Consider the following 11,748-nt stretch of genomic DNA (forward strand, 5'->3'; position numbering starts at 1 on the left):
CCCTAGAACCGTTGCTGGGGAAGTAGGGATCCCCTCTGAGTGCCAGGTTCTGAGGCTGAACTAGTTGGTCAAGCTGAGGCAGAGGTGGTGGCCATATCAGCCATCTTTGGTGTTGTTTACCCTTTCCCACCCCAGCTCTGTTGTAAAACCCCGGAGCCCTGGATTCCAAAGGCCCCATCCACAGCAGAGGCTCTGAAAGGGGGTGAGAGGAAATGAGTAGGGCACATTTGAAAGCTGATATGCCTGTTTGCTGAGGGATGGCTGGAGACAGTGGTGAGAGGTAGCAGGAGAAGGGCTCTCATACATACCCTTCTGTGGGGGCCACAGGTGAAGGAGGCCAGGGGAGTAGGGTAGGCATGGGGCTTCATGGTCACAGCCTCTTAGGCATCCTGGTCTGTCTCTGCAGTGTACATGGAGGAAAGGGCTGCCTCTGAGGAGGGGCCAGGCCAGGTGACCACCTTGAGTTCTGGCTGATGACAGAGGGCCCACTGCCTCCTTGCTTCTCTAAGAACATGTAGTCAATGAGGAATGTGGCTCCCAGCAGTACAGCCTTCACTCTCACTTCCAGATCCAGTGGGAACTGCAAGCCAAAGTCATGTGCATCCATGAGGGCTTCTTGGAGCAGCCATCTCCCCCTCCCCCCCCCCCACACTCGCACTGCTGATGCGGCACACACTGCTCCTATGGGGATCGGCATCTTGAATGGAGAACTTTGGGCGGAAGGGATGCCTGGTCTGCAGCACATGGCCAATGGTGGTGCCTGGTAGTGACTGTACTTCCATCTCTCATCCCCAGGGTCCACCAGATGGATGTGAAGAGGCCAGTGGGCCCCACAGCACAGACGTGCACAGCAGTTTCTTTCTTAAGCCAGCCCCTGAGCGCAGTTCATACCAGTTACTTGTCTCCCAGCCTAGGAGCGTTTCCATTCGTTCAGCCCTCTGGTGAATCAGTCCATTGGAACCTGGCCTGTCCTCTGGAGATTGGACCATGAATTCGAGGCCAGAAGGTACCCCGGACATTGGCAAGAGGAGGGCAGCAGGCCCAGCAGCAGACACCAGGGCACTGGGGCCGGGCAAGGGGAAGAGAGGGAAGCCAGGTGCAAAGACATGCACTGGGGTGGGCACTGGCCCTGGTCCAGGCCCAGGATGCTGCACCTGCTCAGGCTGCCTAGTGGTCACAGGGAAGGGAGGAGGGGGTGAAGTGGTATAGCCTGTGAGGGGCAAGTATCCTGCCATAAGAAAGGGATGAGAGTTCACAGGTTGTCGCTATACCAGAAGTTTAGTTCCAGAAATGGAGGCAAACTTGGGGACAGACAGACAGACACAGAGACAGACACAAAGATGTACAGGCAAATGTGGAGAGGTGGCTGTGCCAGGCGCCCAGCCAGGGTCTCTCCGGCAGCACCTCTGACTCAGAGAGAAACCAAAAGTGTCAGCAGGCAGCACAGAATACCTGGGACCATGGATTCCCTCTTGGGTTTGCTGAACCACCCCTTTCCTTTGTTCTTCCATTCTCCTTGAGGTGGCTGCTGGCAGAAGGCAGGATGGCTGGATCCGTGATCAGACCCACAGCTGAACCTCAAGGGAGGTTTCCTGACCTCTCTGAGTCCCCCACTCACCTGAATTCCCTAAAATAGTCAGGGTCCCCAGTGCTCAGAGGCCTCTGAGAGCTCATGGAGGCAGGCCCTTGATCATTGTTTTTTTTTGTGTTTTTTTTGTTTGTTTTTTTTACTATATTCCTTCCATGTGCAGTGATTACACTTCATCTGGAGCCAGCTCAAGTGACCTGGAGGAAGCATGGGGAGAGCAGTCACTGCTGTTTGCTCCTGGTGCTGCTGGTGGTATTCTTTCTTCCTCATGGAACATCTAAGAAGGGGAAGTAGCCTCAGTGCCCAAGGCCAAGTTCCAGGAGGCTGGAAGCACTGCTAGGATCATGCTGGCAGCACTGGTCCATTGGTACCTGGCCTGTCCTCTGGAGATTGAACCTGCAGCAATACTAAACGACCTAGTCCCTTGTTCTACCCCTCCTCCACCACATATTGATTGGAGTCTGAGAGCCAGGAGGAGAGACCAAGAGGTCTGTTTTCCAGCTGCTCCCAGTCACCGCTGCAACAGATTGATCAGCTACCTCTCCCTCAGCTCCCTACCATGATGTATGTAGGTCATCCAGGTTGTGACAGCCCCCGGCTTTTTACATATTAGGATATTTTGATAGCTCTGTTTCAGATATTAATCATATTTCTATATATAATGATAAGCCACCTCAATGGAGTACTAAGGAGCAGAAGAGAACACACAACATTGTATTATTATTTCTATTTTACAGATAAGAAAACAGATTCAGATGGGTTTAATGAACTTGTGAAGGAAATGAAAGCTAACTATCTATGAATCCGGAGCTGAAATTTAAACCTTTATTTTCTCTACTGTACTACAACACCATTTTTCTTTCCACAGGAACTATAGTTACTATCAGATAATCAATGACACTTGTTTGACCTGGTTGTGATTATGTTATTATTATTATAGAGTAGATATAACCATTTTCTCCCTCTCTCTCTCTCTCTCTCTCTCTCTCTCTCTCTCTCTCTCTCTCTCTCTCACACACACACACACACACACACACACACACACACACACCTTTAAATGCCAACAGGTGCATGAGCAAAGACAAGGTAAAGCAAAACCTTCACAAACTGGTTTGAGCCCCTGCTTGACTCCTGCACAATGACATTTTTGTTCACTCTCAAATCAACCTGGGAAAGTACATAAATGGACATCAGGTCTAGGAGATCATGCAAAGCAAGAGGGAGGGTGAGAATTCTCCCCATTGATAACCTCTGAAACCGGAGCTGAGGACTAGGGTACAAGGTAAGAGCAGAGTTTTGGCACACAAGACAATTGATTAAAAAAAAAAATGTTCTCTGCAATGCTGTGGATCTACTCAAAAAGAAAAAGAACAAAAATGGGAAAATTTATCTTTCTACTTCAATACTGCCAAACTGAATAGGATTATTAAAATTTGTGAGGGGGTGATTACAATGGATGAGTATATAAAATTAAACTGTCAAGAAACAAGTCTGAAATATTGCAAATCGGTAAGGTTCTCTGAAATAAATTTTCTACAAATATAAAACTTCATATTTTGACTATTATGGTCTCATTCTAGGGACAGAAAAAGAAAGCACATTCACATAACTTCAATTATCCTTCACATTACTGGAGAGAAACTGTAAGGTAGATGCTAGAGCAATTTGCTAACTATGATTATGAGACAATCAAAGCAAATGCTTTGCAACAAAATGAAACATTATAAACTATAGCAATCAGAGGAGCACAATTTAAATAATCCATAAAAGTTTTTAAAAACAATAAAACTATTCTTACAGAATTTATAGCTCCATTTTCTCTCTGCGGCCCCCTACCCCACTTAGCTGGCAAATGTGTCTATCTACTTATTTACTTATTTAAGTGCTTTAATCAAGGGAACTGCCCGATTGTCACATTTTCTTAAATGTGATCTTGAACTTAGCACAACAGAAGGAGGTCATGATTGTGCTCTGAAGCTCCCCTACTAGACACTCAGTAAAAGGAATGACTCCATCACTGATTAAATAGATTTTTATAATTAAGTGGGAAAATTATGTTCTTTTGCCTTATTTAGCATTAGCAAGTTCTTATTTGCATCCTATATTTTTAAACTATTTTTTTAATTGTGATTAATTTTTCCTATATACAGAACAGTTATTTATGTTTAAAGTACTTTATAGGGAAGGCTCAAATAATCATATTTTATTGGCTCTTCTGAAAAGTAGGTGAAGACTATCCTTCCATTTGGAAATGGAGAAGAGGGTACATTAAATTTAAGTGAGTTAATTAAGGTCCAATCATAAGAATAATTTATGAATGGATGTTTTTAAATTCTAAGATGCTATCAAGGAATTTTAAAAAAAGCATTGTATGAAGTGAAGTTATTTTATTATTCCTTTAATGAAGATGGTTAGCATCTTCTCAGAACCAATAAATAAAAGATGGTCAGAAGTTATAAACTATGAGTAATATTAGGATTAATAATCAAATAAAGAACTAAAATACAGTTCCCTTGGAATTCCCATGGTTTGGTTTAGAAGCTACAATACATACTTACATAAACCTTGTATGTACTAGTCAATAAATAGCTTTGTAAGTCAATTTATAGACACATTATATAAAACTTAATTAGTTCTATCAGCATTGTCAGCTTTGGCACATGCAACCAGAGATTGTTCTTTAGAGATATTCTACTACCAGAAATAATTACAAAGTAGTATAAGGAAAAGTGTAGATGGCCACATAGGAAGCAGAGCTGCGTATTGGATATACACTCCCACAGACGGCATAGTATTATCAGCTTGGCCTTCATATCAGCCCAGATGTCCTGCCTATTGGACTTTGATATATAAATCAAAGCAAGCACCAGGAATGCTAGGGTCTACTCAAGAATGCAAATAAACTCCTTTAATCCTAAGTTTTAGTGATACTTCCTGCTATTTGGGGGTATAAAATAAATGTGCTACATGGGCTCAGGGTCTTCCTGTCCCTTCATCAAAGTGGCAGCATCCCACCTGGCTCCCAGCTTTGTTTCTATTTTTCTATCTTGTCTCTCTCAAATCCTGGCTGCCTCCCCTTAGAACCCATTCATTCATCTCTCTTTTCGTTCTGGACACGGAAAAGGGAGATCCCTGCCATATCTGGCCCCCACCACATCTGGCATCTGCAGTAAAGGATCTCACAACAGGATGCTCACCATCTAAATATGGACTCCATATTTAAGTATGGTCTTCATTATGGATCTCAGAGAAGTCTTGTCCATGATATCCTGTAAGGAAAACATGCTCTTAATGGATTCATCTTCCAAACCTACCCTAATTCTTCTATTAGCAATGATAGCAATCAAAAATCTGTGTTAATTATTCACAAAGTGTTAGATAACTGTAATCCAGACATTGTTCAGAAATTATTTTACAGGAGATTAGAACAGGCACAGAAATTGGAAAGACAAGAAAGAGGATGTAGATCACAAAGAAAAAGTAAAATTTTTTGAGATCATTCATTCATTTGCCCCATGAATGCTTGTCTGTTTTGTATTAGACACAAACTAGGTGCCAGAGATACCCTGGAGAGAGAAAACAGACAACAGCTGCTGCTTTGTGAGACTTACCATTTGTATGTGAGAGAAATATTTTTATTTCCCTTTAATTACTCATAAAAATAAGAATAAAGAACAAAATATAACAGAGGCGAAATTTCACGCCTCTCCCTTCCCCTTTCTTTCTAGTCATCAGATGTTGAGACTTGAATCCAGCAGCCATGACTTCAGGCACATTCTGTCCTCACAGTAGAATGGGAGCTACAAATGCCCTTATTTAAAGGGTTATTGTGAAGATTGAGATAATCAATGTAAAGCACAATGCAGAACAATCTGTGGCATACAGTAGGACTTTATGTTAGCTACCTGCTGTTATAATAGTTATGATTTTTATTACAATTTTTTCCATTTTCACCCTTTAGTAGTTGAAGCAAAACTCCTAAGAGATAGTGACAATCTCAAGGATGCAGTAATTCCTGGTCAGTAAACACCAGGTAAGTAAAGAGCTGGCTCATTAATAGAAACTCTGAATTAGGTGTCTTAGCATGTTCAGGCTAAGTTTTAACCATCACAGGGTGTGTTAGTCTGTCCTGGATAACTAGAGACATATAACAAGACATGGGCAGGCATTATGGAAAGTAGGCAGGCCGTTAGCAGATTGGAAAGATACAGATGCTGGTTTTTGTTGTTGTTGTTGTTGTTGTTGTTGTTTTAATATATTTTATTGATTTTGTACAGAGAGGAAGAGAGAGGGATAGAGAGTTAGAAACATCAATGAGAGAGAGTCATCAATCAGCTGCCTCTTGCACAACCCGTACTGGGGATATGCCCGAAACCAAGGTACATGCCCTTGACCAGAATCGAACCCGGGACCTTTCAGTCCCCCAGCCAATGCTCTATCCACTGAGCCAAACCGGTTTCGGCCAGATGCTGGTTTTGCTTCTAGACTTTAGAGCCAACACAAGCACCTCCACAATAAGTCAAAGCTAAACAGGGCACCTACAGCAAGTACCACGGGAAGACCAAGAAACTGGTTCCCAGAGGCCAGATGAGATATCCTTTTGGCAAACCCAATATAGAGGGTGTCCCCCAAAAATGTATTCACACACCTTGAATAATTATAAAGGCAGTGCTTTTTAAAATACATTTCATTTTCAAAATTGAGCTATCAGGTTTTAAAGTGTGTATATATTTTGGGGAGTCACTGTATTTGGGTGAAGAATCTGAGCATTTCTAGACTTTCTGCAGAGCAGGCATTAATTTATCCACAAAAATACTGATTTTTGTCGGTAACTTTGATGCTGTTATTACCCATCAATTTATATGATTTAGAATATTACAATTCTGCTGCTCCTAAATAACCACTTTAGAATTTTTTAATGGGTGAACATTTAACTGTGTATTATTAAAGTGTTTCAATTCCCACCTACAGTTTGGAAGCAGCAATGTTTTTCTCACTTATTTTCAACAGAGAGTAAAGTTTACTTCCTGGAAAGTGAAAAGTGCTTAGCATCGTTTTTATAAAGATAAGGTTTAGGAAACTCCACACTGTTCTCCACAATGGTTGCACCAGTCTGCATTCCCACCAGCAGTGCACGAGGGTTCCTTTTTCTCCACAACCTCGCCAACACTTGTTGTTTGTTGATTTGTTGATGTTGGCCATTCTGACAGGTGTGAGATGGTACCGCATTGTTGTTTTGATTTGCATCTCTCGGATAATTAGTGACCTTGAGCATGTAATCCCACTCCTAGGAATATATCCCAAGAAACTAAAAACACCAATCAGAAAGGATATATACACCCCTATGTTCATAGCAGCACAATCTACAATAGCTAGAATCTGTAAACAGCCTAGGTGCCCGTCAGCAGATGATTGGAGCAGAAAACTATGGTACATCTACACAATGGAATACTACGCTGCCATAAAAAAGAAGGAATTCTCATCATTTGCAGCAACCTGGATAGAACTAGAGAACATTATGCTGAGTGAAATAAGCCAGTCAATAAAAGAGAAATACCACATGGCCTCACTCATTTATGAACATTAAAAAACATTATAAACTGACAAACCAAAAGATAGATATAAAGACAGTAAAGCAACAAGCAGACTGTAAAATTACACCAGGGAGAGTAGGGAGATCTGGGGGAGATAAGAGATCAACCGAAGGACTTGCATACATGCATATAAATACAACTAATGGACACAAAACTCTGGGGAGGGAGGGTATGGGGGGGCAATGTTAAAATATGTACACAGATAATAATTTAATAAATAAAATAAAAAAGATAAGGTTTAATGTCATGAAGCAATTCCCAATTCTCCATCATTTTTGGCACACAATAAGACTGCTTTTAATGTGGGCTGGGATTAATAACTATAATTACAAAGAATATTACTTTCTAGTACTTGTCTCCAGAGCAATATAAATTAATCCTGGAAATAGACTCCATCCTTCAGCAAAAGAAGTCTACTTCTAGCCTGGGCAAGTTGAAACTTAAAATTAGACACTCTGAGTTCAATGCCTAGCTTTTGGTCTCCTGCTAAACTGAAAGATTTTAAGTGAATTTTTAATAAACATGCTAAAGTAGGATCCCCAGTAAGTGCTGTTTTTAAAAAATGTTTATATGTTTGAGAACTAACTACTTATTTTGATAAAGGTTGTTGTTACTCAAGCCTGGATTAGAATTCATTTGAGAAATTTTTAGAGATAGTTCACAATTTATACAAAACATCAGACCCATTCATGTAAATCATATGGTCCCATCCTGTTCCTCAATTTAACTGTCAGGTTTAGTTCAGAATCCCCTCTGACCTCTTCAGAAGCTCAGAACCCACCAAAGTCAAGATAATTCCTCCGGTTATGGATGTGTTAAATCAACTGAATGAGGAGGAATTCTTTCATAATGAATACTAATATCAAATTATCACATTGTACACTTTAAGTTTCTTACAGTTTTTTTGTCAATTGCACCTCAAAAAAGCTAAAGAAACACTCAAAAATAATAATAACTTCTGCTGAAATAATTTTAGTAGGAAATTTCCTAAAAGATGCACCTAATGACAACAATGTCTTGAGTAATAATGGGATAGTTATACCATGCTAATAATCTCCTGATAAGTTTTAAGAATAAAACTCTCACTTGTAAAAGCTTAAAAACATACCTTACAAAATTCATGTATTTATATATTTCCATCAGAAACACAAGTTTCAGCAAGGCTTAACTTTACTGAAATTGTTTTGGGGAGTTGGTAATTTTGAATTATTACCAAACAATTCTAACAATAGAAAATTACCTTATTAGTATACTGGCCCTTTGTAAAATCTTCTGGTTAAGATTTATGTTTGGGTATTTTCCATTAATATAAAAAGTCAAACCAGTGGCATTCCAGTAGATCTACCCTCCTGTCCACAGCCTTTCTTGACTTCAGGTTTGGCATGTTGGATTTTGCAGTGGGTTTTCTACACATAGTGGTCTGCTTGTAGCTAGGATTATAATTTCCTGGGTAGCTTGATTTATTTTTAAGTTTAACATTTTTATTTTATTCCTACAATTTCTGACACAGATAGACCCAAGTAGAATAAAAACCAAGCTGACTATGCAAGTTATATTTTATCAATGTATTAGATGAACTTCTCATAACTCTTTTTTTTTTTACTTTATCTTTATTATTGAAAGTATTACAGATGTCCTCCTTTTTCCCCCAGTGAAGCCCTCCACCACTCAACCCCCTGGCCTTCCCCACACTATTGTCTGTGTCCATGGTTATGTATATGTGCATACAAGTTCTTTGGTTAATCTCTTTCCTCCTACCCCTTCTGTCTGAAATTTGTAAGTCTGTTCTATGCTTCTATGTCTCTAGATCTATTTTGTTTATCAGTTTATTTTGTTCATTATATTCCACATTTGAGTGAGAACATGTGATACTTGTCTTTCTCTGCCTGGTTTATTTTGCTTAGCATGATATTCTCCAGTTCCCTCTATGCTGTCTCAGAGGATAGGAGATCCTTCTTTATTACAGTTGCATAGTATTCCATTGTGTAACTCTGTATAGGAAAACAATTTCCTCAACTACAATAGAATACAATGTATGTACTAACCTATTTCCATCAGGAATTTTTAATTAAAGGCACATTTTCTTAGAAAAAGGCTCATTCAAAAAGGACTTGAGTAGCTATTTTTCCAAAGAAACCATACATGGCAAATAGGTACATGAAAAGGTACTCAAAATAACTAATCATCAGGAAAATGCAAATTAAAATCACAATGAGATATCACCTCATACCTTTCAAGATGGCTATTATAAAAAAGATATGAGAAATATGCTGACAAGAATGTGAAGAAAAGGGAACCCTTGTGCACTGTTGATGGGAATGTAAATTGGAGCAGCCACTGGGGAAAACAGTATTGAGGCTCTTCAAAATAATAAAAATACCATATGATCCAACAATCACACTTCTAGGAATATATCCAAAGGAAATAAAATTTTCTAATCAGAGATTTTTTGTAGTCCCATGTACATTACAGAGTTATGCACAATAGTTAAGACACAAAACAACCTAAATGTGCATCAGTGGCTGAATAAAGAAAATATGGTTTACTGGTATATGTAGACAATGGAATAATATTCAACTATTAAAAAAGAGGAAAACCCTGCCATTTGTAACAGTATGGATGAACTTAGACAGATTAAGGTAAATAAAATAAGTCAAACAAAAAAAGAAAAATACCATCTGATCTCACTTAATGTGTAACCTGAAGAAAGTTAAACTCATATAAACAGATTAGATAGATGGTTGTCAGTGGCCAGAGGTTGGGGTTGGGAGTTATGGATAAAGATGTCAAAGGTTTCAAACTCCCAGCTAAAAGACGAACAATAATCATCATACAACGTATATGTATAGCAAAGAACACACTGTAAACCTTGAATTTACACAATATTGTATGTCAATTATATCTCAGTAAGCCCAGAAAAATACCAAAAAAGAGGGCCCCTTCATATATAATAGGGGAGAAGTAATTATTTGGGCATCTGTTACAGTCCTTGGATCAGAGCGTTTGGCACAGAGGTCTGAGGTATGATAGCTTAATCACAAATATCGAACTCACCACTGTTCACCCATGAAAGTCAGTGGATCTGACTGCACAGGAAAGCAGAGGACAGCCACATCAGGGCTAATCTACTATAGACATTTGGATGATATATGATTCCAGCCCCTTGATGATAAAGAAGGAAGCAGCAGCTGGAAGATTACCAAAAGCACACAGCTTTCCTTCTCTCTGCAGGCATATATGCAAAATAAATCATTCCTGAGATAGTGATTAATGTTTTATATTCTCCTACTTCTCCTGCCAATAAAATTAAATTAACGTACATCTACTTACTTATGAGACTGACTTCTTACTGCCTTCTCAAAGGCTAGTTTACTATTTATGAATGTGGTTAGCTGCTGTGCTTTTTATATCTTTTTAATAGCCTTGATAATGGTCAAGACATTAGAAGTTATTGTGCTTTTTTCATTTAAAGAGCTTTTTCTTAGCTCCCCTGGGTTGGGGTGAGTGGTGATCTGACAAAGAGACCCAGTCTGTTCTCTCCCACTGTCTGGTAGGGGTGTAGTCCCTGCTGCTTGTGGCTCAGCAGCCCCTATGAACAATGTTGCTCATCAGTGGACTCGTTGATCTGGAGTGACACTTTGATGATATCTAGTGTAGAGTGTTGTTGGCTACTCTCCCTCATACCTTTCTGCAGCTTCATACACTGTAACATCACCTACTTGATATTGGTATTAAATCAGAAATCACTTTCATTGAATATTTAACCAAGATAGGACCCTGTTTTCATGAAACGGTGATGTGTAGATGTCCTCAATGTTAATAAGTTGTCACTGGGCTTTATTCTGAAGTGTTGGAGGCAATAATGTAAAAAAACGTGGGAGTCAGAAAAAGTCCCAGACCTCCCCTTCATTATTTGAGTGATCTGGTCAAGATCTTTAATCTCTAAATCTCAGTATCCTCTTCTGTAAAATAATTAATTATCTGCCTCATAGTGTGATTGTGGGGATGAACATTTATACAGTTAAAACACATAGCACATAAGCACTTAGTATGTGGTAGCCATAATTAAATATTTTTCATTTTACAACTACTAATACATCAATAAATTGATAAATTCTATAGAACTAATTGTTCAATGAATAATAAGTTGATAGACTAGTAAAACTTTATAACTGATTTATCATATTTTAAATATGACATATAAATGCATATTTTTCCTCAATAGTTACCTAACTCAGATGAAAAATAGTTAAGATTTCATTTTTTGAATGTGCTTTTAGAAGAGTACTGGTAATTGTTATAATGTAGCAGAGAATAGAAATAATTTAGAATAGAAAGTAATCCACAGATATGTCTAGGTATTAGCAACACATGAATTTCAAATGCAAAGTTTTATAAAAACTAACCATAGCCTCAACCTAATATGGTAGCAATACAGGCAGAGCCATTGTAAACAGGTGATCAAACTACTAGTTCTAGAATATGAGTTTGCTTCTGTATCATCTTAAGATAAACTTTAATATTTCCAGATACCATATTTTAATAATATTAAATTTTACAGGTTTT

The 11,748-nt window shown here is 38.9% G+C and overlaps 1 pseudogene; it reads right to left on the reverse strand.

Annotated features, from left to right (window-relative positions):
- Positions 1-370: 370 nt before the first annotated feature.
- On the reverse strand, positions 371-782 carry LOC118722967 (annotated as a pseudogene).
- Positions 783-11,748: the final 10,966 nt, after the last annotated feature.

The sequence above is a fragment of the Pipistrellus kuhlii genome, unplaced genomic scaffold, assembly GCF_014108245.1.
Source record: "Pipistrellus kuhlii isolate mPipKuh1 unplaced genomic scaffold, mPipKuh1.p scaffold_m20_p_2, whole genome shotgun sequence".
In the NCBI taxonomy this organism is placed as follows: domain Eukaryota; kingdom Metazoa; phylum Chordata; class Mammalia; order Chiroptera; family Vespertilionidae; genus Pipistrellus; species Pipistrellus kuhlii.